This window comes from Aquarana catesbeiana, linkage group LG05 (genome assembly GCF_042186555.1).
Source record: "Aquarana catesbeiana isolate 2022-GZ linkage group LG05, ASM4218655v1, whole genome shotgun sequence".
NCBI classification, from domain to species: domain Eukaryota; kingdom Metazoa; phylum Chordata; class Amphibia; order Anura; family Ranidae; genus Aquarana; species Aquarana catesbeiana.
In genome coordinates, this window is record NC_133328.1 from 363,286,907 (window position 1) to 363,312,114 (window position 25,208).

At 44.8% G+C, this 25,208-nt stretch overlaps 1 protein-coding gene across 4 annotated transcripts in view; it reads right to left on the reverse strand.

Annotated features, from left to right (window-relative positions):
- Positions 1-22,343, reverse strand: part of PIGN (phosphatidylinositol glycan anchor biosynthesis class N) — a 637,819-nt gene extending 615,476 nt beyond the window's left edge. For 3 of the 4 annotated variants that reach the window (XM_073630904.1, XM_073630905.1, XM_073630902.1), the window contains exon 1: positions 22,241-22,343. The gene's annotated coding sequence lies outside the window, so the exon portion shown is untranslated. The remainder of the gene's footprint in view (positions 1-22,240) is intronic. The other variant, XM_073630903.1, reaches the window with a different exon arrangement.
- Between the last annotated feature and the right edge of the window lie 2,865 nt (positions 22,344-25,208).

Here is a 25,208-nt window from a genome sequence, read left to right on the forward strand (position 1 = left end):
AATGTCTTAACAATCTAGGAGGTGACTAAACGTGTTGATGCTGACTGACCCTGCCTTAAGCCAAGCTGGAACCAAGAACATATTTCAGCTTTCCTAAATGAAAAGGTAGCTGCCAAGCAGGTCACCAGCATTAGCTCAACATCCAGGGGATGTGGTTCTCTCGACCAAGAAAGATGACAAATTGACTTTCTGGTTAAATTGGAAGAAGAAAGACAGCCCATGGATAAAAGCAGTCTGGAGTTTTAGGACTATTCTGTCCGGGTAGAATGTTAAGTGAGGCTCCTTGAGTACAAAGCCTGCAGTTCTGACATCCTTTTTCACAGAGGTTGTAGCAACCAGAAATACGGTCTTTAGGGTTTGCAGAGTGTAGTCAATTCTGTAGGATAGAAATGAGGCCTTGATAGGAATGAGAACCATAAAGCAAGTTCCACATAGGGAACAAGGGTTTCCTGGGAGGTCTATAACTTCATGCAAGCCTTTTAAGAATTGCATCACTTAAGGGTTAAGGACTCCTTAAACCCTTGCAAGTGCAGACAAGGCTGAACTTTGAGCTTTAAACATATTTGAACCTAGGCCCCTGTTCAGCCCCAGTTGTAAGAACTGTAGAACCTTGGCTGGTTTAGGTGATAAAGGACTCCAGGCTTTTGCTGTGTGAGATCTGCATCATTTTCCCATATTCTTTGGCAAATTTTATTCATGAAGACCTCTCTGGTTTGACACAAGGTAGGCACTACCTGCACTGAGCATGCTTGACTTGGTAGCCACTGCCTCTCAACTTCCAAGCCATCAAAAGTAGTCTCTTGGAGCTGGATGGCAAAACTGTCCATGAGAGAACGAATCTGTCATCACTGGAAGCGGCAGTGGTGATTCAATGCTTAAGAGTAGGAGAGAGAGACACTAGAGCCTCCTAAGCCAAAATGGTATATTTGGAATTATTGATACAGGAAGCTCCACTGACAGCCTAAGAATTCTACCCTTCCACTACTGTCTAGGCACAGTACAAATCTTTCTCCTTTTGCTAAAAGGAGTGAATGACAGAAGTGCTTTGAACACTACTCGGTTCAAGAAAATTCAATACTATTCCTCATAAGCTTAACATCCCATGACTTTAAGCAGCCTGCTCTTTGAAATGCATCCCCCCAACCTTTCTAGCTGGGGTCTGATGTGATAATGTTCCATCTGAAAAAACTGGACAGTTACGAAGAACCAAGGATACTCCGGCACTGTTCTGCTGGAAGAGACTTTACTCCCAAAGCACCTTTGGCTTTCTCTATCAGAGGACGGAAATCCCCTTGTGGAAGTTCTACTAAATTTTTCCCGTCGCTATTGCAGACAGTAAGACCTTTGTGAATGCCCTGGGGGAGATGTACAGACCAAAGAGGAGGGACTCAAACTGGTGGAGGAGTTGAGGATGAATTGGGACAAGTAGGTCGTCTGATAAACCTACAGGAGAATCCAGTCTCCCAGATTAATGAATAATATAATTGAGTGGAGGTATTCCATCTTGCACGACTCTAACTTCCTGTGCTGCTTGTCAAATTTTTTATTTTTTTTTTAAACTTTAGCACTGGCCACAGATTACCTGGTTTTTATTTACTTATTTATGTTTGCTAGAAACAGAGGTGAACCGAATTCTCATCTCCTCTGGGTAACTAGAACCTTCACGATTGCTCTTTTTTTTTCTTCTTTTAATCCAGCTACAAACTGGACCAGAATTTGTTACTTTTCCATCAACTCTGGTATCCTGGCTGACTGGAAGAGATTGAAAGGTGGACTTCCCACCTGTCAATGTTATATGATCGCTATGCTCATTAAATTATGCCCCTGCATGGGTGAGTTTGTCATGATGTTATACCTTTTCAATAAAAATTACTGTACCAGAAAGGCGGACCTCCCTTAAACTTCCACCAATGACATGCCAATATAGCTGATACGGCCCACTGATCCTGAAGGTTTTCCATCCAGGTGTGTGCGTAAGCTTCGCACAGGCACCCCCTGGATTAGTGCACCCTTAAAAAGGACTTCCGCTGTTCTTCTAGGACAGGAGCCTTAGATCTTTAGGGTTTCAATAATGAAGTTTGGGTACTTCTCCAGTTCGTTTACTAATCTTTTTCCCGGTCCATAGGATTTTGCCTCCTGGTATCTACTTGGGAGTCGCCACCTGTATGCTGGACCTTTCTGAATTCTCCATTTTTTGTCAGATGATATTTGCCCTGACCTGCTAATGGTCACCCTTGAGATGGCTGTATCCCGTCTACTCCCAAATAGATTGGATCTGTGTTCTGGTGTCTTGCACCATTTTTTTTATTTATTGGCGGGATCCACCAATCATGGCTTCAGCCATAATGCACTCCTTGCCATGACTGCGGGAAACACCACTCTTGGAAAACATCAATTGACGTCTGACACATCCAGCACACAGTATGCCACCAATTTCAGCTCTTACAAAGCTGTTACCACCTTGTCTCTTCACTTCTTCCAGACGGGGTTATTTAACCACTTAAGCCCCGGACCATTTGGCTGTCCAAAAACCTGAGCACTTTTTGCGATTCGGCACTGCGTCGCTTTAACTGACAATTGTGCAGTCGTTAGACGTGGCTCCCAAACAAAATTGAGGTCCTGCTTGTATGACTGGTTCACTGATTTTCCCAGAAGTCTGCACCAAGATAAAAGTCAGATTTTTTGGCACCCACTGCAATAAAAATTGCAATAGGGAATCACGTATAAAGGGATGCAGACCCTGCCACGTATAATACGTAATCACGTATAAAGGGATGCAGACCCTGCCACTTTCCTCAGAGTCCTGCAGGTGCAGCAGCTGGTTGATAATTATGAAACCACTCCCATTAGACTCACTCAGCACATGGGCTGGTTATTGCTGGTGTACCAGCACCTGCAGATGCTACAGTATGGAGGAGCACTTCAGATCTAGATCTAATTTTCGGACTAGAGCCTCCTTGAATGTGACATGTCTTGTCAGCTACATTCATGATGCATCCATCATCAGAGGAGACTGGAGCAGGTTGACCTTTAGCTTTTTCAGGGTATACAGTTTTGACAGCCTGTTTATTAGGGCATTTTCCTTTGATCCCTTCAATTCTTCCTGGATTAACTCTTCCAGTTGTTCAGTGAGGGAAATTAGTACTTTCTAACCTTGTGGAGAGTTTGTTCCATTTCAACCCAGGCAATTGCCTCCTTAGCTGCCCTTGCAAAAAAGTCTCTATTGGGCAATCTTCAAAGCTTGTGGCCCCTTTAACGCTTTATTCTCATGGCAAGCTTTCTATTTGGACGCCACCTACTGGCTCTGGTTGGAAGTGCTAGGCAATTCATGCACTGTAGCTTGTCAAGCAATGACTTTCCACCAAGAATGCAGCAACCATTAGGGCTGGTAATCTGTGGTGTTTGTAAACGGGGAGCAAACAAAATGAGGCGAGATGACATTGATCAATGTTGCCTGTATGTCTGCGCTTGAGCGGTGACTGTTCTGGCTTTTAGCAGGCTCTCTTCACCTTGTGGTCCTTGCAGGGCTGTATAGAGCTTGTTCCAGGCAGATTTGACATACTAGCTTGGCAGGCAATGACTTTCCACAACAAATGAAGCGAATATTAGGGTCGGTAACTCATGATGTTTGTAAACGGGGAGTAATGATAGTGAGGGGTGAGATGATGAGTTTAATCAACATTGCCTTGATGTCTGTTCTTAGATGGTGACTTGTCTTGACCGTCAGAAGGCTCCCTCCATCTTGTAGTCCTTACAGGACTATAGATATTGGCTCTCTTTTTCTCAATCTTCACTACTTACCTAATCCCTATACCTTAAAGGCAATGGGTGGTCTGACTGGACAGCGTTTCCCATAGAAACAGAGCAAAGCAGCAGACTGAAATGAAAAACAGCATAATACTAAGTCTCCACTATTGCGACCTGAAAGTCGCATGATTTTGCCGCAAATTTGATGCGACTTGAAGCAATGCCTGAGTATTCTTAAGGTCTATGAATACAGATATGAACGGTACTCATTGGAAATCATGGGGTACGGCTTGTCATGCGACTTTGCAGTGACAAGTCGCACTAGTGGAAACTGAGCCCAACACAACGACCCCAGAGCAAGCATTGAAAAGGGTATAGGAAGAGCCCAGGTGAATGCCATAAAGAGCACAATGATCTTAGAGCAACAATGAGAAGGAGATAGGAAAAACACAGGTGAATGCCATAAAAAGGGAAAACATACCTGCAAACAATGACCACATAAGCATCCAGCATGCATGAGTACAGAGCTCCACCAGTTGTTGCCCAAAAATGCCATAAAACCATTTAGAACTCACATTTGCCATTAGTGATGATATCAGTGCCTGAGCATGTTCAGATCACCATCCTGGAAAAGTTCTAGCTAGGAAACACAGAGGCCACATCACTTCTTGCCTCTCATGCTCAGAGTGTACTTGCACTGCTGCAGTCATCTTGGGAATGGCAAACGCCCATAACACAGAGAAAAGAAGTAAAAAACTTATGGAAAGCAAAAGGAAACGCTGTCACTTATGTCAAAGCTTGTTTAAAGCTTTCTTTGAGAAGCCGCCACCAGAATGGGGCTCCAACCATATAGCTCATTTAGAGACTGTAGAGGAAGGACTTCCACCCAGGAGAGGCTGAAATATGCCCCCCAGACCACCAGAATGGGGCTCCAATCATATAGGCTCATTTAGAGACTGTACAGGAAGGACTTCCACCCAGGAGAGGCTGAACCTGGCTGGGGCGACAAATGGTAAGGGATACCTCGCGATTTCAGTCCTGATCAGGTGAGAAAAAAAAGGAGAATGCTGTGAGCCGGGTCTGTCTTTGATATACAGTTAACCAGTCCTATCAGGTTGTGGGGGTGGAGTCACAACCCATGTGTATGCTGCCATGAGGCACGAGGAAAAAGTGTTTTGATATTCATTATGGGCTTATTTTAGAAAGGTGCCTATCTTGGAAAATAGCAACCATTTAGAAATGTTTTGCATCATTCAGCTTTTAAAACAGAAAACATTTGTACAACAAAATTACATTTTTTTATGATTTCTGATTTTGGGAATGTTAACCTTATCAAAACATTAGGATTGAAAACCTTTAAAGTGTTACTAAACCCATAACAGTAAAATGCAGTAAAGCATGCTTGCTGTACTCACTGTGGTGCCTAAGGGATTAATCATCCGCCAGGGGCGGGGGCAAACAGTACCACCCCCCCCCCCGTCGGTCATTCGGTTGGTCGGGTCTGGTGCACTTACCCCATCAATGGTGGGCAGCGCTTCTCCTGGGCTTCGGCGGTGACCCTGCTCTCCACGGGCATCGTGGCGGCTTCCGTTTCCTCCCTCCTCCTCTGCGGCCAATTGGGACTCTTCTCTTTTCGGCCAATTGGAAAACGGGTCTCAGACCCGCTAATGATTAGCCGGATAGAGGATCAGTATTTCAATAGCGAATATTCATACGCTGTTGTAACACCTGGGTGGGCTCCTGGTGCAATGCTCTGTGCCACAAGCCCACCCCATTTCAAAGCCTATTAGAGCCTCTGGCTCTAAATCAGGTGCTTAAAAAAAACACCTCCGCCACTGTAATTCACGTGTCCCGGCGTCCTGAAAGGGGCCGAACGCATGAATAGGGGGTGGCGGTGTCCTGTCAAAATAGCGGCTGTGCATAGAGCATGGGGGTGGCGCTCCGGCGCCCCTAATGGACGGGCCGCCACTGTCCTCCGCATTGTGTAAAAAGGCTGTTTGATGCTGTCTTCTCTGATCCTCCCCTTATTTTACTGTCCCCAATCCATCTGCTGATAGTACAGAACCTTGGGAGCACTCTGCACATGCTCAGTTTGGTGTGTGTTGCTAGTGAGTATTTTGCTTTTTTTCGGTAGGGTGCAAGTGATCAGCACAGGGCCAATCAGCACTGTCCAGACAGAGGGTCAGGGGTCATACAGCCTCATAGGACAGTCAGAGGAGGACAAAAACTCCTACAAGCTTTAACCAGTGATAGAAACTGATGAGAAAAGGTATTTAGCAGTTTATATTTAGTAAAATAATTGCATTTCCATGTTCTGTGTACTGTGGGAGATCAGATATAGTGAATGCAGGGTCCTGGGTTTAGTAACACTTTAATTACATTCATCATACACTTTGTGTTAATTAGTAAGGACTAACAGTGCTCACGGCAATAGGGTGTTCTCTAGAAAGGTTCTATGCAAAGTAAGCCCTATCATACTCTGCAGAGGTCATCATACTAGTATGGCTGTAGGCCTGATCTAGCTATGTAGCCAGATGTCAGATGACCTTATCCACATACACTAGAGATGCCCATAGCCTTTTCACCACTGGTCACAGGTGTTAAACACATTTAATAAGTGTTCAATACCCCATTTCTCTTAGACCCAAAGTTGTGTTTGCTTGGCAGATGATGGGGTCATTCCAACCATGGTGTAGATACTGGTTATTATTTCTGACCCTTTACCATCCAAAGCACAAAGGTGGGCTGTTTGTTTCACCAGACCATGCCACTTGGATTACTATGCTTATCAAGATGCTGTCCTTGTGAGAAATTGATCTATAAAAGAAGAGGTTGCCACATTAGGTTTGAAAACTGTGGGGAGATAGGCTTAGTGTCCTGGGTCTCATTTAATTAAAAGGGGTTGTAAAGTTATTTTTTTTTTTTTTTTTAAATAACAAACATGTTATACTTACCTTCACTGTGCAGCTCGTTCTGCACAGAGTGGCCCCGAACCTGGTCTTCTGGGGTCCCTCGGCGGCTGTTTCAGCTCCTCCCCGCAAGCATTTACCACCTTCATGCGAGCTCCCTCGCACGGTGGTGAGTGCTTGCGGGCGCGCTCCCGTGATACAGCCGGCGGCTATAGCCGCTCGCTGTATCACTCGGCCCCGCCCCCCGGCGCGCCGCGTCATCGGATGTGATTGACAGCAGCGCGAGCCAATGGCTGCCCTGCTTTCAATCCATCCACTGCAGCCAATCAGCGACCAGGCTGAGCTGCAATGAAGCTGACGAGGACGAGGAGCGAAGATTCGAGGCGTCAGGTAAGTAAAACGGGGGGCCTGGGGGCGGCGGTACTGTCAAAAGTTTTTTCACCTTAATGCATAGAATGCATTAAGGTGAAAAAATTTTTACCTTTACAACCCCTTTAATTAATAGACTAATACTAATAGGCTTTCCTACACCATATTCAACTCCTTTGCTTTTTGCTCTTGGGTACCCCTTGGGTTGTTTGCACTAGATGGATATTTTCTTTTATTACTTCTGCTCAGATTGGGTGTCCCACTGGTATGTTATTTCTTTAATTCTCTTTTAAAATCTGCTGTCTATTGACAAAGAAGCAAGGGTATCTATTGTCGATACATACATTCATAGTGTTTATTACACAAATAACAGACAATGGCGATATTTAAAATAAAATGTGAAAAATCTTCAATAAAAATATATCTAAAAGTTTTCTATGAGTGAGGGGCCATTTTATACTGCAAGAAGGGATGAAGACTAATAAAACTGGCACAATCATAAAATACACGGGTTCACACAAGTAGCTGATCTTGTTATCCAGTTTATAAAGGTAGACATCCTTAGAAATATACCAACGTATATTTTGATATGTATATCAATATAATATACTTGTCTAAAGTCTCGACACATACTACATACTTTGTACAAAACAATGTTTTTTCCCATTTTGCATGACATGACTAATACATACAGTATCTCACAAAAGTGAGTACACCCCACACATTTTTGTAAATATTTTATTATATCTTTTCATGTGACAACACTGAAGAAATGACACTTTGCTACAATGTAAAGTAGTGAGTGTACAGCTTGTATAACAGTGTAAATTTGCTGTCCCCTCAAAATAACTCAACACACAGCCATTAATGTCTAAACCGCTGGCAACAAAAGTGAGTACATCCCTAAGTGAAAACGTCCAAATTGGGCCCAAAGTGTCAATATTTTGTGTGGCCACCATTATTTTCCAGCACTGCCTTAACCCTCTTGGGCATGGAGTTCACCAGGGCTTCACAGGTTGCCACTGGAGTCCTCTTCCACTCCTCCATGATGACATCATGGAGCTGGTGGATGTTAGAGACCTTGCACTCCTCCAGCTTCCATTTGTGGATGCCCCACAGATGCTCAATAGGGTTTAGGTCTAGAGACATGCTTGGCCAGTCCATCACCATTACCCTCAGCTTCTTTAGTAAGGCAGTGGTCATCTTGGAGGTGTGTTTGGGGTCGTTACCATGTTGGAATACTGCCCTGCGGACCAGTTTTCGAAGGGAGGGGATCATGCTCGGCTTCAGTATGTCACAGTACATGTTGGCATTCATGGTTCCCTCAATGAACTGTAGCTCTCCAGTGCCAGCAGCACTCATGCAGCCCCAGACCATGACACTCCCACCACCATGCTTGACTGTAGGCAAGACACACTTGTCTTTGTACTCCTCACCTGGTTGCCACTACACACGCTTGACACCATCTGTACCAAATACGTTTATCTTGGTCTCATCAGACCACAGGACATGGTTCCAGTAATCCATGTCCTTAGTCTGCTTGTATTCAGCAAATTGTTAGCGGGCTTTCTTGTGCATCATCTTTAGAAGAGGCTTCCTTCTGGGAACGACAGCTATGCAGACAAATTTGATGCAGTGTGCAGAGCGTATGGTATGAGCACTGACAGGGTGACCTCCCACCCCTTCAACCTCTGCAGCAATGCTGGCAGCACTCATACGTCTATTTCCCAAAGACAACCTCTGGATATGACGCTGAGCACGTGCACTCAACTCCTTTGGTCGACCATGGAGAGGCCTGTCCTGAATGTAACCTATCCTGTTAAACCGCTGTATGGTCTTGGTCACCGTGCTGCAGCTCAGTTTCAGGGTCTTGGCAATCTTCTTATAGCCTAGGCCATCTTTATGTAGAGCAAATAAAAAAATTTTCAGATGCTCAGAAAGTTCTTTGCCATGAGGTGCCATGTCGAACTTCCAGTGACCAGTATGAGAGAGTGAGAGCGATAACACCAAATTTAACACACCTGCTCCCCATTCACACCTGAGACCTTGTAACACTAACAAGTCACATGACACAGGGGAGGGAAAATGATTAATTGGGCCCAATTTGGACATTTCCATTTAGGGGTGTACTCACTTTTGTTGCCAGTGGTTTAGACATTAATGGCTGTGTGTTGGAGTTATTTTGAGGGGACAGCCAATTTACACTGCTATACAAGCTGTACACTCACTACTTTACATTGTAGCACGCTGTCATTTCTTCAGTGTTGTCACATGAAAAGATATAATAAGGGGGGACGTGACCGAAAGCTGCCGTGCATGGACGCCTGAGCTCTTAGCTCTCCACCAGCCCACAGCCTAACGGCCTCACAAGGGGATTTTTAGCTCCTGTATATGGGTGGAATCATGAGAACCCGATCCTCTAAAGCCAGAGGATCTTCCCAACCACCTTCCGGCTCCTCTACGACACTCAGAGGGTATTTTAAGCCGCCCTCAACACTCGGCGACGGTATGGACAAAATGGCGCCGACCACATCTGCCTCCTCCATGCGGCCTCCACAACCGCCTAGCTCCCTATCACCAGCCCACCCACGGAGCACATCAGCACCGGCTCAGGAGACGGACGGCCTGCAACTCCGAGACCAGGGAGTGGTGAGTTCACCTCCGCCCCACACATCCCTGACGGAGCCACAGCAGGTTCCTCAGGACTCAGCACTAGGCCTCACTGCAGCCACACTAACACAATGCTCTGAGGCCTTCCCACGGCTGCTACGTACGGCCCCGGACTCGGATCAGTTTGTGAGGAGAGCTGTTTCCCCTACTCCCTCACTACAGTCTGATGACTACCCCCCGCTGCCGGACCCAGAGCATGTCCGAGCCCCGGAATCCCTGCCAGCAGAACAAACTGGAGGATGCATCCTTCAGCAGGCACATTATCCTGCCCCAGCTTTTCCTCAGCCACAAAGACAGTCTCGCCACAGCAACCCCAAATTTACAGAGAGGGGGGCAGACCAGGTGATGTCCTATGCCCAGGTAATCAGCTCCCCGAGCCTGGCCCATATGGATGAGCTAGGAAGCAGTGCTCCTTCTCCTCCTCAACTCCCTGAATGGGGTAATCCGCAGGACCCCCAAATGCAGCCCTGGGACCCAGCACGATCTGCGCCTCCCCTTCACCCCCAGCGCGAACCCTCTCCACTGCACTTCCTGCATCAGCACCTGGGGGTTGATCCTCGCTACCAGCAGACTCCCTCATGGCAGGCCTGTCTCCAAGCCATCCCCACCACAGAGGACTTTAAACTTCTTATTGAGGAGGTCAAGTCTGCCTGTCGGGCAGAAATTCAAGTAATCCATGCTAATCTTAAACATTTCTCTGAGAGAGTGGAGATGGCGGAGGAGGAACTACAAGAGACCAAGCTGGCCGTGCACCGCACACCCAAATACAGGGTGCTGATCATCACCTCATGCTCCGAAACATGCAGCGCCATGTTGAGCATTTAGACAATAGGGGGCACAGAAACAACATCCGAATCAGGGGATTGCCTGAATCAGAGGGTCCGGAAGAGCTACACGATACTCTGCAAACTCTATTTAACAATCTACTGGGGGACCCCCCGAATAAGCCAATAGAGATGGACTGTGCACACCGTGCTTTACGCTCAAAAGGGCCTATTTCCAGGCCCCGCAATGTCATATGCAGGGTCCATTCCTACCCCTTAAAGGAGGACATAAAGCGAAAAGCCTGCACCATTAAGAAAGTGGTCTTCGAAAACACACAGATACAGCTATATCCGGACCTGTCTTGGATTACCTTACAGAAACGCAGACTACTCCAACCTCTGCTCATCTCGCTACAGGAAAACAACATAGTCTACCGCTGGGGATTTCCATTCAGCCTAACAGCCCGCCGACAAGGAAAATCAGCAGTGCTGCGATTCCCTGAGGACTTAGACAACTTCTGTGACACCATGGAAATCCCTGTGCCCCGTCTTCAAGAATGGGACCTAGTGGACACACCAACACCACCCCCGTCGGTCTGGCAGAAGATTCCTCCGTCTAAACGCCCCAGGGAACGGGATTCTCCCCGCAGGCCTACTAAATCTAAGCATGGTTGACAGTTGTTTTAGACTCTCCTGATCCACCCATCAGCCTTATCTGCACCCCCTTAGGCCTCCTGCCCGTTATTCTGTTTTGTTCATTGGGCACCCCCCTGATGGAGACTTGAAAGTGGTAACCCTTCTAGTCACTAGTCCCCCTATAGGCTTACCCTACCAAAGTTCCCTTATTGTCTTGTTGAGATATTTGATTACCGATAGTTTTTTCTTTTTACGGTTCTCTATGTCCTCTCTGCCTGGGTCATCCTTTTGGGCCCTGACCGGGTGGGACTTATTGGAACTTATTAGGTCCCGGGCGGTATGGACTGCTTGGGGCTTTATTGCGCTGTTCATTTTTGATTACCATGTTTCTAATTAATCTCTTTTTTTCCTTTCCTCCTATCTCCTCCCCATCCCCCCTTCCCCCCTTCCTGGCTTGCCATGGGCTCTGGATGAATACCCGGATGTTTCTTAATAATGGGTCCCTTCCTTCCCTGGATATCGAGGCATCCTCGTGGCTGGATCAGCTAAGTAATCTGGAGCTTACACACACCCACAATCATGGCTAAGGTTTTGTCACTTAATGTCCATGGACTGAACTCAAACAGAAAAAGGCATCTTACGTTGAGAGAGCTCCTTCACTTTTGCTTCCAGACAATACCCTCAGGTTTATAAGACGTTTAACCCCCGCAAGTGAGCTGGAGTGGCAATCCTTTTTAAACCTGGCTTCCCCCTTTACATGCTCTGAGTCCTTTGTAGACCCACGGGGACACTACATTATTTTGCGAGGTCAGTGGCAAATGCAGGCTGTCACTATTTGCACCCTGTATGCTCCTAATACTCGACAAATTAATTTCCTAACCAAAGTATTTGCATGACTGTTTAGGTCCCCCAACGAATTTCTGATAATTGGCGGGGACTTTAACTTATCCCACTCGATTGGTCTAGATCGCCACATAATGAACCCCACGGACTCACAAACCCGAGCAGCCAGGGACTCGAAATTATTTCGCCAACTCACCAGACGTTATGCCCTATTTGACACATGGCGGGCCTTACATTTGGGAGATAGACAATACACATTCTTTTCTGCCCCTCGCCGCATGCACTCCCGAATAGACTACTTTTTTGTCAACAATGCTACCTTGCGTGCCACTAGAGATGCCCAGATCCTACCTATTTCCTGGTCTGATCACGCCCCTGTGGTTATGACCTTGGAGATGGGTACCCTTACTCGCAAACCATGCAATTGGCAATTAAATAATTTCCTCCTCCAACACCTCCCCTCTAAATTGGAACTAGAGTCCACTTTGCAGAATTATTTTCTTGAAAATGATACTCCTGATATTTCCCACTCCACTCTCTGGGAGGCCCACAAGGCAGTCCTGAGGGGGCGCTGTATAGCAATCTCCTCAGTCATGAAGAAGGATGCGAAAGCTTCTAAACTTCAAGCTGAAAGAGACCTCCGGACCCTAGAGCTCCAATTGCAAACCTCACCGTCCCTACCTCTCCTTAAAAAAATTGTCTGCTTACGAACTGCCCTCCGAGACCTTGCAATAGGCCAAGTGGAGAAGGCACTCCTTAGATTAAAACAAACCTACTACAACAAAGGTAACAAAGCTCATTCTCTATTGGCGCGCAAATTATCGGAACGTTCCCACACGACTACCCCCCATCAAATAAAAGACTAAGGAGGCGCCCTCCTATCACATCCTCAAGACATAGCTCAAGCCTTTGAGGAATTCTATACAGCCTTATATAGTGACCCCGGGATTCCACGTGATCCTCTACCCCTTGACTTGGCTGACCGCTTACAACACTACCTAGAGGAAAGTGGAATCCCCAAACTCCAGGCGTCGGACTTACTTTCCCTCAATGCCGCTATTACAGAAGAAGAACTGGTGGCCACAATTAAAATCCTGCCGTCACATAAATCCCCTGGCCCAGATGGACTCCCCTATGAATATTACAAATCATTTCTCCCGATTCTTCTACCACACTTATGTAAGTTGTTTAATGCCTTTCTTCAGCAAACTCCTATTCCCTCGGACATGCAGAGGTCATTCCTTACGTTAATCCCCAAACCCAACAAGGATCCTTCATTATGCGCTAGTTACAGGCCGATCTCACTCCTAAACTCTGACCTGAAAATTTTTACTAAGCTCCTTTCGATGCGACTGAACCTGATACTGCCCTCTCTGATACATAAGGATCAGGTGGGCTTTGTCCCCCTCCGTCAAGCAGGGGACAATACGAGATGGATTATTGACCTAACAGACGTGGCGAACGGGGACAAACTGGAGACTCTGGTTCTTGGGCTGGATGCCGAAAAGGCTTTTGATCGCCTTGGCTGTCCCTTCATGTTCGCCACGTTGAAATGCATGGGGTTCCGGGGCCCCTTCCTATGAGCTATCCAGCACCTATATACAAATCCCACATCCCAGGTTAAGACTCCCTTTGTCTTGTCCTCTGCCTTTCCGATTGCGAATGGGACCCGCCAGGGGTGTCCACTCTCACCACTGCTATTTGCGCTGTGTGTTGAGCCCCTGGCGGCCTCCATTCGTAGAAACCCGAACATACATGGAGTTCCGGTGCGGGGAAGGGAATTTAAGCTAGCACTGTTTGCAGATGACATTATACTCACCCTGACCCAACCTAGGACCTCACTTCCCAATCTACACGCCGAACTTGATCTCTATAGATCCTTTTCTGGCTATAAAATAAACGCGGCTAAATCAGAGGCTTTACCTATCAATATCCCGGCAGCGGAGACCCAACACTTACAACAATGCTTTCCATACCACTGGAAGACAACAGCCCTGAAATATTTGGGAGTTCAGATCACACCTTCTTACTCTACACTATACAGAGCTAACTTTCCTCCTCTGTACAGGTCCATATGGGATTTGCTACAGAAATGGAGGGCTCACCATATATCCTTCTTGGGAGCATTAAAATGACCATCCTCCCTAAACTCCTTTATCTCTTCCAAACGTTACCTATCCCAATTCCACTAGCAGACTTGAGAAAACTCCAGGCAGATTTAGTGCGCTACGTTTGGAATTATGGGAGGCATAGAATATCTCATTCAGTCCTGACGGCGTCGCGATCGGAGGGTGGGTTGGCATTTCCTGACTAAAATAAATATTACCAAGTGGCCCAACTGCAAGCTTTGGCCTAATGGTTTCCCCAGCGATCCTACAATAGATGGACAGAAATTGAAAAAATATGGATGGCACCCACTCATCCAAATAGCCTGCTCTGGTATGCAAACGTGGGGGTGGACTCGGCTCGCCGAAGCTTAATCTCAGACATATATCGGGTGCTAAACTCCTTCTGCTTTACCACCCAGAGTAAGCATGTGTATATGCTTCGCTGGAAGAAGGCGTTGGGAGAGGAAATTCCAGAGACAACCTGGTGAACGATCTGGTCTCAGGCAGCAAAGAGCTCCTTTTGCATGCTTTATAAGAACGCCTACAAAATACAATTTTTTTGGTACCTGACATCAGATGTTCTTCATGCTATTTACCCTTCCAGCTCAGATCGATGTTGGCGCTGCCAGGGAGGCAAGGGGACCTTGTATCACATCTATTGGACTTGCCCTAAAATAGAGCCTTTCTGGACGGAGACGCAGCTTATACTGACACGCCTTCTAGGTGTACAGGTCCCCAGAACCCCAAAATCATTCCTCCTTGGAGTTTCTACTTTGCAGATTCCTAAACATTCCAAAAAACTGCTTAGACATGTTCTGACGGCAGCGAGATACCTTGCTGCCCTCCATTGCCCGCCCACCCAAACAGACTTGTATACCAGAATAAAAGATATAGAGCTGATGGAAAAAATGACAGCTAGGCTGCAAAACAGATTAGAAGCACATGATAAGGTCTGGGAAGAGTGGCATAGACGAGAGGACCCGCCGTGAGCTCATGGCTAAGTCTCCCCATCCCTCCCTCACTCTATTCTTTCTATCTTTTCTCTGCTGTGTTCTTCCCTTTCTCTGCTCTTTGGATCTTGCTGAGGTTCATGTTTGAGTCTCCTTGTTAACCACTAATTCTTATATTGAACCAACTGTGAATCTCTTATATGTGGTTTATTATCTACTGACGCCTGATGTATACTGGCTTTATTGTTGGCCTATTGAAACTTGTATGATATATTGTCAGTGTTCTCTTTACTTAACTCCATCTATGTTCAATAAAAAAATGTTATTTGAAAAGATATAATAAAATATTTACAAAAATGTGAGGGGTGTACTCACTTTTGTGAGATACTGTACATTGCTATCATTTAATCTTTATCATTTATTTGCAATATGCATGCTGTCATAAGTACTATTGTTGCCTAATAAACATATTAAATTAACATAAAATTTGAGTAAAAAATAATATTAATAATGAATTGAACTATTTTATCTTGCAAATTACATCAAATAATTTAAAGAAAAAAATGTACCTATGGTGCAGTCTTTTTTTTTTTTTTTTTTTTTTTTCTAAGTAAAGTACTACAAACTGAACACTAGGTGTCACTATAACACAAAGATACAGCATACACACTCTAGTCATACGATGAAATCCTCTATTGAAATCCTCTATATGAAATTTTCTATTCATTATCAATAACTTTTCTGTAGTTACTTATTCTACATAATCTAGGTAAATTTGTAAAGCAGTATATGTGACATTTACTGCAGATGTAGCTATGTGGTTCATGTGTTCTCAACAACAGTAATTTATTCATCTGCAGTGAATGTTTGGTGAATTACAATAAATTAACCACTTCAGCTCCAGAAAATGTTACCCCCTTAATTACCAGGCCATTTTTTTGCTACTTGGCCAGCGCTACTGCGATTGCACACTGATGCAATGCTGTACCCAAACTAAATGTATATCATTTTTTTTCACACAATTGGAGTTTTCCTTTGGTGGTATTTGATCACCACTGGGTTTTTATTTTTTGCGATATAAACGAAAAACGATAACAAATTTTGAAAAAGAATATACTTTTTACTTTCTTCTATAAAAAAAATATCCAAAAAAAAAATCTAATTTCTTCATAACTTTTGGCCAAAATGTATTCCGCTACATGTTTTTGATTTAAAAAAATTTTCTATTTATTTATTTTTTATACTACTAATGGCAGCGTTCAGTGACTTATAACAGGACTGCGATACTGCGGCAGTCAATCTGGCACTAACTGATGCTGGGGGGGGGGGGACTGACTTACTGACACTGTCGTCACCAGTGAAAATACTATACACTGTCACTGTACTAATGATACTAGCTGGGAAAGGGTTAACATCTAGGGTGATCAAAGAGTTAAAATATGTGCCAAACTATGTGTAATGTGTGTACAGAGTGCTGCTTTTACTAATCTCTCAGTTTCTCATTCCAGCCTAGCTGACAGACTGAAAGATCGTTACCTTCCTACAGAGATCTGTGTTGTTGACCAACACAAGACTTCTGGGCTGTGATTGCACACAGCCGATCAGCAAGTCCCTGCCATGAATCATTGGCCAGGACTTGCTAACAGGCTCCCGCAGTGTACAATTACAGTGGGAGCCAGGCGGGGGCGCGTGCCGTAAACCCGGAACTAGGTAGCAACATACGGTTACATCGCTTTGCCTACAGCGGCCGCTCGCTCACAGTACATTGCGCTCAGGCCCAAAGCCTGATGATTTGGATGCCGCTGACCAGCGAAGGTGCAGGCTGAGGAGAGGTCCGTTCAGACCCAAAGCACAATGTAGAAATAGGAAGACACAGCCCAGCCCGAGTGGTTAGCAGGTAAATGCAGCCTCAGCTTGATTCACCCAAGCCATGCCCCCAACATGTCTCATCCTGCCCCAGGGGCTTAATCATAGAGCCCGAGTGGTTGGCAGGTAAAGGCAGCCTCAGCTTGATTCACCAAGCCATGCCCAAACATGTTTCACCCTGCCCTCAGGGCTTAATCATGGAGCCCGAGTGGTTAGCGGGTAAAGGCAGCCTCAGCTTGATTCATCCAAGCCCTGCCCCCAACATGTTTCACCCTGCCCCTGGGGCTTAATCATGGAGCCCGAGTGGTTAGCAGGTAACGGCAGCCTCGGCTTGATTCACCCAAGCCCTGCCCCCAACATGTTTCACCCTGCCCCCGGGGCTTATTATGGAGATGAATGTTGGTTGAATGTCACATTCACTGCTTTATACATATGCCCCTAGGCACCTGCAAGTCGCTGGTACGGACACAGGGGCTGCATTTGAACTGCTTTTGCCTGCCATTGTGAAAATATTGAGGGAACAAAAAATGATCTAAATACGAACAAAGAAAGATTCTTCAATCACTTTATGATGCCAATGCGCACTGACCTTTTTTTTTTTTTTTTAAACGCATCTCATGGTAATAAATTTCCATGCGTTGTGGTGTGGTAAAACACACATGCATTAGCAAGGTGTACTGGAGTGCCAGAGACACAACGGGTTATCAACAAAACTTGCTTCCATTATGTAAAAAATAGGACCTTAGCAAAAGAGCTGGGGAACACCTAAACACCACAGAGGTCTCAAATATTAGACTATTACCACTATTACTGTTTCCATTAGATGTTTAGTTTAGTGTTACATTTGGCTTGGGACTCTATGACAAAGCTTCATGTTAACATTTTTCGGGCTGTTAGATAGAATTGTGAAGTGTAGTCTGTGAATGTGGTGAAAATGCATTTTTCTAAGAATACCCAATCATGTGCAAGGAAAAAAATAAAATATATATTTTTGCTTGCACATGATTGGATGAGGGAAGCCAGCAGAGCTTCACCCCATTTACTGAGCTCTGGGGCACATCCCCTTGCAAAGTGAACAGTCTATTTGCCTTTAGATCTCATTCACACTTAGGTGCTCTAAAATGAGGGCAAAATTGTGCATTTTCAGAAATGCGGCAAAACACGCATTGTTTCTTAATGGCACTCCTAATGCAGTGAAATTTTCTGTGTGCCAAAACAAGTGAAAATCATGGCAAAATGTAAAACACCTAAAAGATTCTGGAGCTTCTTAGGCCCATTTGGAGTATATCAACCCTGTAGTATTAGGGCTTGTTCACACTATGTCAGATGATCTGGATAGAACAAAGCAAACTTAATACCAATGCACATAGAAAACATTTTTTTTCTATGTGCCTTGTCCACACAATACATGTGCAACGTTGTACGCAACTCACTGCACCGCATGTCACCACACTGCAGCACTTCACAATACCCCACTGAGTATACAGCTGAAGGAAATGTTATTTTGTGATATTTCAATAAAGTAAAAAGAAAAAAAAATGCCTTGTGTTGTAACAATGAAAAGCATCACCCCTACACAACGGACACCAGCCTAAACCTGTCTCGCCCTTAAAGATTTTGTAGCCCCAACACTTCATATTCCTGATATGTGTCTGTGTTACCATGTACTTGTATTACAAAGTGCTAGAAGCACAGTCTGTCTGTCCTCCAATAACCAAGCCTTGTGCTGACACGCCCCCTGCTCAGCTCTTCTCCGGGAAGATTAGTGTATTGTTGTTTCTTTGCCTCCAGCGGACACGTGCCCTTCAGCCTCTACCTCTCTAAGCCATTTAGGCAGGTCATGTAATCAAAAAAAAAAAAAAACAGCATTAATATATAAACACACACACAAACTTTTTGTATTGCTGTATTTCTATTTTAAACTGAATGGGTTGTTTTACAAGGTGAGGGTTCAAATATATTTATAACTCTATCCCTTTATAGTGTGTACTTGTCTCAATCCAGAGCATTAAAATATTTGTTACCCCAACACTTCATATTGATGATATGTGCCTGCTGTACCATGTACTTGTTTGAGAAAGTCTACTGTTCTCTTTGTATTGCTTCCTTTGTATGAAATCCCTGGTGTTCCTGCCAGTCCCTCTGCTTTTCTATTAAAAACTGACCACACTAAGCAGGAGAATAAACCGTGGTCAGTTCTCTAGCTGTGCTGGGAACTCAGTCTGCCCTCCTCCAATGATGATACTTGTCCTGACATGCCCTCGCTGCACAGTCTTTCACTGGGAAGATCTGCATGCTTTAGCTTCTCCTCCCCCCAGCTCTTATGCAGCTGAGAACAGAGAATGTGATCACTTATAAAAAGAAAAAAAAAAAAAAAAAAAAAGGTATTTATAACGTTTTTATATCAATACACAAATATTTTGCCCTTTACAAAGTGATCGTTTACAATCGCTTTAAGACCCTGTTCACATCGGCGTGATTTGACATGCAATTTGGTCAAATCGTAGGTCAAATCGGAGCCTATTGCTGGCAATAGGAGCGTCCCAATAGGTGTGACACCGACTTTGCGGCGCCGCACTGATTTCCAAAAGTAGTTCCTGCACTACTTTTGGTGACTTCAGGGACGATTTTAATAGACATCTGTGCATGAACCCGCACAGATGTCTTTCAAGTCGCCCCTGAAGTCTGACTGAAATGCGAGTGCGAGTTCAGATGAACTTGTATGGTTTGAAAGCCGTGCTCAGTGTGATCGAGGGCTAAGTGTCATTTCTGTCTGCTGCTTTATTCCTCTGCTATCAGGGGAGAAATGTCCACCTTAGGCCTCATGCACACAGGATGGTAAAATAACGTTATGAAAACGCCAGTATCTTTGCAGTGATTTTTTGAAACTTTTTTCAGCTTTTTTCAACGTTTTTGCAATAGAGTTTTGTAGCGTTTTTCCGCGTTAGCGGTTTTTTAGCGTTTTTTTTTTTTCAACATTTTTTTTTTTTTTCAATGGATCAAAAACGTTAAAAAACATTGGGATCAGCTGTGTAACGCTGTGATCAGCGTTAGAGCGTTTTTACAGCTGAAAAACGTCTCTCAGAAACCACTGGTCCTGGGTTTTTTTACAGCTTAAAAACGCCTATGTCATTTGCAGCTCAAAAACGCCTAGGTGGGCATGAAGCCATAGACTAACATAGACAGGCCTTTTTTAAGCTGCAAAAAACGCTCAAAAAAGCAGCTGTAAAAACGTCCGTGTGCATGAGGCCTTATAGATAGCCTCAGTTCTGTTCCTGTGTGAAGGAGAGGGGGGGGAAGGGGTGTTCCTTCCCTCCAATCAGCTCTCGGAGCTCTCCTGACTGAGCTCTGCAGAGTGACAGCTCAGACAAGCTTTATAGATTTTGCACTTTCTAAAGAAGACAGCAGATACACAGGTACAACTTATGTAGGAGGATTTGTTTAATCCCTGTGCATCACCTGAGGATAGTCACTTCAGTGAGTATATGAGAGGGTTTACAATCACTTTAAAAGCAACAGCTCATTACAAATGCCAAGCAACCAGCATTTTCAGAAAGATCTGCATTGGCAGCACCCAACAAACATGCAGTGACAGAACACATTTTATTAGGCACATCCTCTATTTGACACTTTACAACCACTAAAATGCTTAGTGCTGAGTGGTGCTGCCTTGGCATACATGCCAATCTCAGTTCACCTCACAGGGGAATAAAAGTCGCCAGACAGAGGTAAAACTAACAAACGTAGCCATCATCAAGCCCTCTATAGACACGAGGCTTCAGGAAATAATTTACTTTCAGTTAGTGCCGGTTCACACTACAGCAACTTGGGATCCGACTTGTAAGTCCTCAAGTCGCCGGACATAAGAAATGCCATAGAATTGAATGAGAGCCGTCTTAATGTACACCACTAAAGTCGCTCCGACTTCAGAAAAGGTTCCTGTACTACTTTAAGGCGACTTCTACCCATAGATTTCAATGGAAGTCGCCTCCAAGTCGGATCTCTATCTATATTGGTACTCCCCACATTTACCCAGGTAACCCCCTCTCTCCCAGAGAGATGATTATTCTGCGATTGGCCACAGCCAAAGTTGCCTGTCCTGGAGGCAACTTTAAGTCACGTTGTAAGTTGCTCAAAGTCGAGCTGAAGTCGCCTCCAAATCGCCTTGCAAAGTCGCACTGTAAGTCGGGTTGCCCCTGTGTGAACCGGCACTGAACTTGCCTTGTAAGTAATATAAACATCTTGAAGTAATGTTGATCAATAAATAGCTCACCCTTAGGCTCTGTTCACATCTAGGCATTTTTCTGCTGTAAGCCTCAGCTCTAAAAAAAAAAAAAACACCCAACAAGACAAATCCCATTCATTTCAATGGCCCATTGTTGACATCTGAGCGTTCTGTCGTCTGAAGCAAAATGCCCGTCACACAAAAAAAGTACATGAGCTTCTTTTTTGGCAGATTACAGGCGTTTTCTGCTTTTTGACCTCTACAAAATTGCGGCAAAAATCACGCGACTTTCTGCCAGAAAATGATACGCTCAGGTGTGAATGCAGCCTATAGCTCGGTTCACACTGGTACGATGCGAGAACCCTGCGAATCCAGCGCAGGTTCCCACACCGTACCTGAATCGCACAGTGCTTCACACTGAGATCTGCGAACCGCTGGGGGGGGTGTGTCAATGTAAAGTTAACGACACCCCAAAATCAGTTCGCAGTGCGAACTGTAAAATGGTGCAGGAATCGGACCGCATAGGTGTGAATACCCATGCGATCCGATTCCAGTGCAGACCAAAAAAAAAAAGGGTCCTGCACCATTTTGGTGCGAATGCAATGCCATTTCAGCCATACAATTTGTATGGCTGAAATCGCATCGCACAGGCATCGCATGTCATCTTCACAGCAATGCGGTGTGAATCACGTGCAATGTCTGGTATCGCACTAGTGTGAACTGGGCCGTAATGTACAGAGACAAACACTGACTGATATTGACCAATGTAGAGTATATACAGCAGTGCTTCTCAACTCCAGTGCTCAAGGCTGCCCAACAGGTCATGTTTTCAGGATTTCCCTCAGATGAAATGGCTGTGGTAATTACTAAGGCAGTGAAACTGATCAAATCACCTGTGTATAATAATGGAAAGCCTGAAAACATGACCTGTTGGGGCGCCTTGAGGACTGGAGTTGAGAAACACTGGTATACAGTATGTGTGAACACAATGCAGGGACTCATAGTGATAGTAGAGAGGTGATGAAGTCTATTAGTTCAGCTGACATTCCTCTTCTAATAGAGAACCATTCCCCCCTTCATTCTCATGTCATGTACTGCCCTTCTATGAACACATATCTTAGCCAACCACCCCGTCCACAAAGCATGCACCTACCCTCATTCACATACACAGAAGCAGCTTTCTCCCTCCTGTCATTCTCTCCCAACTTCCTGGTCTCTGGGTGATGATGTCACACAGGACAGGAGCATGCTGGGATGTGTAGTTTTTACTTCCCCAGTCATTTCATGCTGAATTATACTGAAACCTTCTAATACTGCTTTAAAATACAGCTTCCAACTTACATAATAGCAATGTACCAATGTTAAAAAAAAGGCAAATGCTCAAGATTTATAAAATAGTAACAAAATAATTAGAATTAGAATTTGTTATTTTTTTTCTTTAAAACAAACCTTTACAACCCCTTTAACAGGGGCACAGACAGCAATAAAAACTGACAAACGTTCTAATCCCTCTCCACTCTGTCCAAAACTAACAAAAACAAAAGTTTTGCCTTTAGCTATACTTTAAAGTGAAACTTTATAGCTAAGTAATTAAAATTGGCGGACAGGCAGGATTTTTAATGCAGAAGAGACATACTATGTCTCTTCTGCATTAAAGTAGAACTACAGTATAGGCAAAACTTTTTTTTTTCATTTTGGATAGAGCATGAGTTGGTTTTTTTTTCACCATTTGTGTCCCATTGCAGAGATTTCCCTTCACGTCCTGTTGCATAACAATACAGGAAGTTAGAGGAAATCCCTGCAAATTAAAAGAATTCATTGGGGACCCTCAGGTCACCAGAACTAGTGTCCCCATTGGAAGATTTCCCCTCTTTTACTTTTCTGGAGACAACCCAACAATTGGAATTTTCTTTTACTTTCACTTTCAATGATAATGGTAAACAGGACAAATAGAGAGGGTGAATCTCCATAACGGGGGTATAGACAGCAATAAAAACTGACAGGGGTTCTAATCACTCTGCAATCTATCCAAAACTAAAAAAAAAGTTTTGCCTTTAGTTATACTTTAAAGTTACTTACCTGCCTGTTAGCCCTTGTACAAAGCTCACTGTACAAATTCAGCAGTGCTGAATCTGACTGAACTCCCACACATGCGCGGGAGTGACCTCATCCTGCCCAGCCAATGACAGTGGCCGGCGATCGAGACACAGAAGACAGCTGCCCGAAGATAGCAGCTGGGCAGGGAGCCCGGGGGCACTGCATTGCTGGAGCTTAGTTGAGCATTGTTCCACTTTAAGACTTGGTTCACACTTGTGTCATGCGGGAACCCTGCAAACCCATTGTGGGTTCCCGTGTCGCACCAGACTCGCAATTCACACTGCCATATGCTAACTGCTGGGAGTGTCAATACAATGTTGATGACACCCCCATTTCATCTCGCATATCGCACTGCGAACTGACAGTTTGGACATGAATGGGATTGCATAGGTGTGAACTCCCATGCGATCCGATTCTGGTGCGGACCAAAAAAAGTCCTATGCGAATTTGGTCCGAATGCAATACCAATTCAGCCATACAACCTGTATGGCTGAAATTGCATTGTAAGGACATTGCATGTGATTTGCACTGCAGTGCGAATCACATGCGATTTCGCAGAGCGCAGAAGTGTGAACTGGGACTAAAGTAACATTTGGGGCTCAGTCAGACGGGCGATGAGATCTGTTCTCCACGCTGAGCAGCTGTCTGCTACGAGTGCATCCACTTCAGAGCTGCATGTAGGCAGGAAGGTGAACGCAAACGCAGTGGCTGCACACACACACACTGTCACGTGTCAAAATCTGACACAGGGGCAGGAGTGGGTGCATGGACCTGAATGCACAGTGTCTGTGTTCATACCTGTGCTCCCGCTCTTGCACCCATGTCAAAGTTTGGCAAGTGACTGTGTCTTTGCAGCAGCTGCGTAAGTATCCACTTTAAGGCTAGGTTCACATCCAAGCAGCTCTGCGAGCTGCATTCGCACAGGCACAGCAGCCCATTCATTTGAATGGGTTGCTGTGCCTGTATTTCATGCAGGAAAAAGGTTCCTGCACCTCTTTTAAACTGCAGCTGGAGGGAAATCACATGGTGCAATTTCCCACAACCAAAAATGCGCTGCAGTTTCAGATGCAGTTTCCTCTCTAAAGTACGCAAGGTATCCCTTGCTGATGCCAGCATCTTCTCCCCAGCTTGCAATCTTCAGGCATCTTCCTTGGCTGACACGGGATGACATAACTCCTGCTCATGCCCAGGAGTCAGTCATCCTGGCACACAGGGACCATTCTGTGCCAGCAATGCCAGTTAAGCTACGAATGCACAGCTCACTTTACATACCACAGAACTCTGCAAGCTGGCAGGTAGGTGTATCTAAATAGCTTGCCTGCCCACAAGTTTTAAGAAAATGCCTTCAGTTCTACTTTAATGTCACTTTTAAAATATCTGTATATGAGACTCTACCTATATATCAATAAGTAGTCCGCTGCAGGTGCATTTGAATAAACGTGTCAATAGGTAGTCCTGTCATTAAACTTTTTAGGTTGTCATGAATGACATTTTATTGTAAGAGGCACTAATGAGCTTAGACATTTTATATAATGGACAACTCTAGGAAACTATAACATTATCCCCTGAAGCAGGCTGTGCCCGCACTGCAAGGGTTAATTGTTCATTTAGGTCTAGGGGACATAAAAAAGCTAAATTTCCTTACCAAATCCTACGTTCCTAACCACTACAGTGGTCTATGTTCTTGACGCCATTCAAGAGCAATGCAGGGAACATAGCCCTGCATTGGAAGTGAGGACACCAAGGGACAGTCCACCGCTGGAGCATGGGGAAGCGCTATCTGCTGGAGGAGCGGAGGATCAGGTAAGTAAAATCATTTCTCCTCTCCCCCAGACTAAGCAAACAGTTAATCCTTGTAGCGTGGGCACAGCTTCACTGTAAGTGCTACATTTATAGTTTCCTGGAGTTGGGCTTTAAAGGTTTGGAGACATAAAAGGAGACTGCTATGGCGTAACAATGATTCTTGATGAGAGCTATGTCTCTTGAAACCATTGGTTTTTGGATAGATGTATGTACTGTACATA